This window comes from Capra hircus, chromosome 23, assembly GCF_001704415.2.
Source record: "Capra hircus breed San Clemente chromosome 23, ASM170441v1, whole genome shotgun sequence".
Lineage (NCBI taxonomy): Eukaryota > Metazoa > Chordata > Mammalia > Artiodactyla > Bovidae > Capra > Capra hircus.
This window is the reverse complement of record NC_030830.1, coordinates 12,227,834-12,233,833: the sequence shown is the minus strand read 5'-3', so window position 1 is coordinate 12,233,833 and position 6,000 is coordinate 12,227,834.

Genomic DNA, 6,000 nt, shown 5'->3' with positions numbered 1-6,000 from the left:
TACAGACCAAAAAATATAATACCTCACATTAATTGTTCTTATCCTTTCCTCTTTTAAAAAAATATTTTAAATTTAATATATACTGGGTCTTAGTTTCGACATGCAAAAGAACTCTTAGTTGCAGCATGTGGGATCTAGTTCCGTGACCAGGGATTGAACCCAGGCCCCCTGTATTGGCAGCACAGAGTCTTAGCTACTGAACCACCAGGAAAGTCCCTCCTTTCCTCTTTGAAGACAGAAAAATTGCTTTTCTTCTCTTGGCATCCTCATATGTGAAAAAGCCCCTGCACATAGTAGGTACTCAATAATTTTGGGGGAAATGAATGAACGAATGAATCCATGCAGGTTTAAAAATTAAATTAGTCGCCCAAGAGAAAGCCATAAGGACTTCTCACTTTTAGGATTATTTTTTCAGCAAAAACTAAATTATTTTTTGAGAGAAAACTGAAAATAAAAGTTCCAAGTAGGTATTTTAAGTACTTACCTCTTTCATCAGCTGTAATCCTAGAGAGGCTGTTAATGTAGATTGTTAAACCTAAGATAAAATCAAGTAAAATATCTGTAAGTCAACACATTGCCACACTATGGTACCATATAGTTTCATAGACCAGGTTTATCACTTCCATCCAATAATGTGCCAAATCACTTTTTCTTTTCTTGCCAGTGAGAAATATCAGGATATGTTCACAACTAAGCCATGACAGTTAATGAGGGATAAATGACATTGAGCTCAGAGAATGTGCTATAAACCATCAAAATCCACCACAAAATACACCAAGTATTAAAAATGATGTAGTGCTCATATAATAGTTAGCACTAGGGGTAATGTTCAGGGGCAGAAATGAAGTCTATGAAATCGGCTAGTGACTGTATATTAGGATTAGTGATTCTCAACACTGGCTGCACATTATAATCACCTGGGGAGATTTAAAAATTCTGATGCCAGAACTTCACTCCCAGAGAGTCTGATTAAATTCATGCAGGGTGGAACCCAGGCATTCCTTTTTTTTTTTTTTTTAAAGTTTCTGGGGTGATGCTGATATGAAATCAGGTTTGGGAAATACTGCACTGGAATCTGAGAAGGATGAAGGTAATTCTTTTACAGGAAAAAAAAGATGACTTAATTAGCTGGTTCCGGGCATTATAACTTATATAAAAATCCAAATTTTTCAGATTAAATCTTTCCCTTTATTTCCTCGTCTCCCAGATCTTATCCAGAATTCCATGCTTGGACTTTAGGTTATTTCCTATAGCTCTGTCTCTCCTGCTTTCATTCTTCCTTCATATTTCCAGCTTGCACAACCATAACAAATGGTTTTCCTTGTATCAAGAACTCTGTATGTACCAGAGATCACATTGCCAACATCTGTTGAATCACTGAAACAGCAAGAGAGTTCCAGAAAAACATCTACTTCTGCTTTATTGACTATGCCAAAGCCTTTGACTGTGTGGATCACAACAAACTGTGGAAAATTCTTCAAGAGATAGGAATACCAGACTAGTTTACCTGCCTCCTGAGAAATTTGTACGCAGGTCAAGAAGCAACAGTTAGAACTGGACATGGAACAGTACACCAGTTCTAAATTGGGAAAGGAGTATGTCAAGCCTATATATTGTCACCCTGCCTATTTAACTTATATGCAGAGCACATCATGCGAAATGCCAGACTGGATGAAGCACAAGCTGGAATCAAGATTTCAGGGAGAAATATCAATAATCTCAGCTATGCAGATGATACCAACCCTTATGGCAGAAAGCGAAGAACTAAAGAACCTCTTGATGAAAGTGAAAGAGGAGAATGAAAAAGTTGGCTTAAAATTCAACATTCAGAAAACTAAGATAATGGCATCTGGTCCCATCACTTCATGGGAAATAGATGGGGAAACAGTGGAAACAGTGTCAGACTTTATTTTGGGGGGCTTCAAAGTCACTGCAGATGGTGACTGCAGCCATGAAATTAAAAGATGTTTGCTCCTTGGGAGAAAAGCTATGACCAACTTAGACAGCATATTAAAAAACAGAGACTTTACTTTGCCAACAAAGGTCCGTCTAGTCAAAGCTATGGTTTTTCCAGTAGTCATATATGGATGTGAGAGTTGGACTATAAAGAAAGTTGAGTGCCAAAGAATTGATGCTTTTGAACTGTGGTGTTGGAGAAGACTCTTGATAGTCCCTTGGACTGCAAGGAGATCCAACCAGTCTATCTTAAAGGAAATCAGTCCTGAATATTCATTGGAAGGACTGATGTTGAAGCTGAAACTCCAATACTGTGGCCACCTGATGTGAAGAACCGACTCATTTGAAAAACCCTGATGCTGGGAGAGATTGAAGGCAGGAGGAGAAGGGAACGACAGAGGATGAGATGGTTGGATGACATCACCGACTTGATAGACATGAGTTTGAGCAAGCTCTGGGAGTTGGTGATGGACAGGGAAGCCTGGCATGCTGCAGTCCGTGGGATCGCAAGGAGTCGGACACAACTGAGCGACTGAACTGAACTGAATTGCTTCGTACAGAAGGTATGCAGTCTATATTTTCAGCTTGACTTCTACTGCAAGCGCTGTCATCACCTAACAGAATCATTTTTCTTCTCAGTTTCCTCATTTGCACCAAAATAGTCGGAGTTGATAACTTCTAAGAATCTTTTCAGCTCTACAATAGTAAATTCTCTATTTTATTACCCATCCCACCAGTAAATATCCATTTGGCACAGTGGTAAAGAATCACCTGTCAATGCAGGAGACATAAGAGATGCATGTTGATCGTTGGGTTGGGAAGATCCCTTGGAGGAGGAAATGGCAACCCACTCCAATATTCTTGCCTGGAAATCCCACAGAGGAGCCTGGAGGGCTGCAGTCCATGGGGTCACAAAGAGTCAGACTCATCTTTTGCACATACTCATCTTTTTAGTTTTCCCAAATATTTCTAAATTAAGTCCATCAAAATCCTCTCTACTGCCCTACTTATTTCTTGCTCTTTTCCCTCCAATGTCATCATTTATGCTGTTTCTTCTCCTGAGGTGTTTTCATTTCCCCTCAGCCTATCACATCCTCAGTCACCTGGCTCAAGTTCACCTCCTCTAGAGGCTTTCAGGAAATGGTACTACCTAATACCCATCATATTCTTACTCTAAGATATGATGAGTACTTTGTAGTGTAGACCTTCTTTACTCAAAGTGTGGTCCATGAGCCAGAAACTCTTGGACACCTATTATACATGCAGAATCCCATCTTGCTCCTGAGGTCTGCATGTCAACCAGACTAGGTACTTCAATGCACATCAACCTTTGAGATGCACTGTTCTACAACAGTTTAGTAGCTTCTTTAAAGTTTCAGTGATGGCTCAGTGGTAAAGAATCCTTCTGCCAATGCAAGAGACTCCAGTTCGATCCCTGGGTGGGGAAGATCCTCTGGAGAAGTAAATGGCAACCCACTCCAGTATTCTTGCCTGGGAAATCCCATGGATAGAGGAGCCTGGCCACAGTTCATGGGGTCACAAGAGAGTTGGAAACGGCTTAGCAACGCAACAACAAAGCATCTTCTTTGCGTTTCTAGTTTCTTACTTGGGTATCTTTAGAGGTTTTCAGGTCAGAGATCCTATCTCCTAACTTAAAAAAAAAATTCAATCAAAACTTCTAGTACCCTGAACTAGAATAGCAGCACCCTGAAATATTTGTTGAATGAATGTATGCTCTTCCTGTTGACCAAATACAATTATGGAAACAGTCAACTCAGAATTTTGTTTTAATGGTTGATAAATACTATGATGGGCTTACAGAATTTTAGCGATCTTGAGAAAACATCTCACCAAATCTACTTTTACAGATGAAGAAACACTGGAGGCTCAGAGAGGGGAATGACTGCAGCTGGGAGAGCTGGTTTAACACCTTCTATAATGCTCAGATCATACTTTTTACTTTTCCAGTTTCAGCATCACCAATCTTGACACCGCCAAAGTAACAAGTAATCACCCCAAACAGATGCTCAGCAATTCAGGGGGATTCATTTAACTCAAGCGTTTACTCGAAGATTATATGCTTTTGGGTTGTAGACGCTCCATCACAATTCAGAGTGCTTATCATGTGTCTGAGAGAGTGCTAAAGGCCGAGGATAGTGAAATAACCATGAAATAACTGAAATAACTTGGCTTTCTGAAGGTCACTGTCTAATGCAGAAAGTCAGGGCAGAGGAAAAACAAAACATGAAGACACTGAAAAACGGGAGCCCTTCACCTAGACCCTTTCAGACACTGGATAGTGCAGCACCACGGATTAATGGAAGACAATGCAGTCGGCTCTAAGTCTGATACATTTCTTTCTTCCCCTTATAATCTTAAACTCTTCTGAGCCCTCTGATTCTGTGTGTGCGTGCGTGTGCATGTGTGATTCCAGCACAATGCAGAACACAGTGAGGCCGCAGTGAAACAAATCAATACTTTCAAAGCCCACTTTATCTACAAGGACAAGTTTCATTTTGTTTTCCCTTTTCTCATGAGTAAACGGCATAGTCACCATAGGTGGAAAACAGGTCCCCTCTCATCGAACCGGGCCCAGCACCCGAGCCTTGCGAGCCTGCAGAGCTCGCGCCGGTGGGGGAATCCGCAGAGAGCTAGCGGGCCGCGGCGCCCAGTCGCATCCCAGGCGCGAGGAGCCAGGAGCGCCAGCGCAGCCTCGCCTGGAACGCGCCGGCCGCCCTGGGACCGGCGGGGCGGGGCGGGGCCGGGCGCAGCGCCTCCCCGGCCTGGGCCGCGCGGCTCCCGGCGCATTCCAGCACCCTCCTCCCGCGCGCCGCACTCGCTCCCCCGACAGCTGATTCATTGGCTCGGCCGCCCAGACTGCCTGGCGCCGGCCGCGTGACGTCACCCATTCACCGAGCCCGCCTCCCCCCCTCCGCTGGCGCCGGCCGGGCGGTCGCCTTGACAACGCCGACGCCAGCCGGCACAATGACTTCCAGCTGGAGCGTCCCGAGCAGCCCGCGCGCTCTCGCGCTCTCGCTGAGCCTAGGAGCGCGGGGGTGGGTTTCTTTTCTTTTCTTTCTTTCTCTTTTTCTCCAGGCTCCTGCGGCTTCCCCCTGCCGGGAAATGCTCTCCCTCTAGTTTTCTAGGGCTCTAATCCCAGTCTCTCCTGAAGCGTGCTTGCGGCCTCCCTTCCTCCGTCGCGGTCTCCCTGGGCTGTGTTTTGCTGGGCAGCATCCCATGCTAGGCTCGGCAGACCTACTGGCGGTTGGGTTCAGCCCTTGGAAGCGCTCACACCTGCAGAGTCTAGGCTCCTGCCAAAAGGCGTAAGGCAAAAGGAGGAAAATTTATTGCCATAATAGCGAAAATGATAAACCTCGGCTGTCCTAGAGAAGAATGTCGGAGTAGGTGTTGATTGCCTCCCACGATCGCAAAACAACTTTTTTTAAAGAAAGAGTTTCGCGCTATCCCCTCTTAAAACGCGGCGGTTCTTATTTTGCTTTTAAAGCAGACTTCAAGACTTTTAGGAACTTGAAGTTAGGGACTGGACGCTTCCAAAACGATGAATCATCCCAGGAGAGAAAACATATCTGGGAAGTTGTAGTGGTGTAAATAAGAATGGAGAGTATTTGCAAGGAGAGGGAGGGAGGGAGAGAGAAAGAAGAAGGAGAGATGGAAGAGGTTGCTGGTTTTCCGAGTAAGGCAAATAGTTCAGTATGCAACCCATTTCCACCCTCACCCCAGCCCACCCCCATCCAAAACTCTTTAAGCCCTGAAGGTGGGCGAGTTGGGGAGGTGAAGGGAGTGAAGAAGACTTAGCTATTGACCAGGGTTGGGTGGGAGGTAATCCTTTATGCTTTATTTCACTTTTATTTTTTTGACAAAACTCTTGCTTCAGAACATCTGCATTTTTGGAAGTAAGTCCATAGCAGAACTAAGCGAAACCCTCCCACGGATAGCATAAATTTGCATTGCCGAAGCTGCTGGTCTGCGGGATTCTTGAGCCGGGAGGAGGCAAATTCCCTTTCCAGCTCTTGCAAAAATACC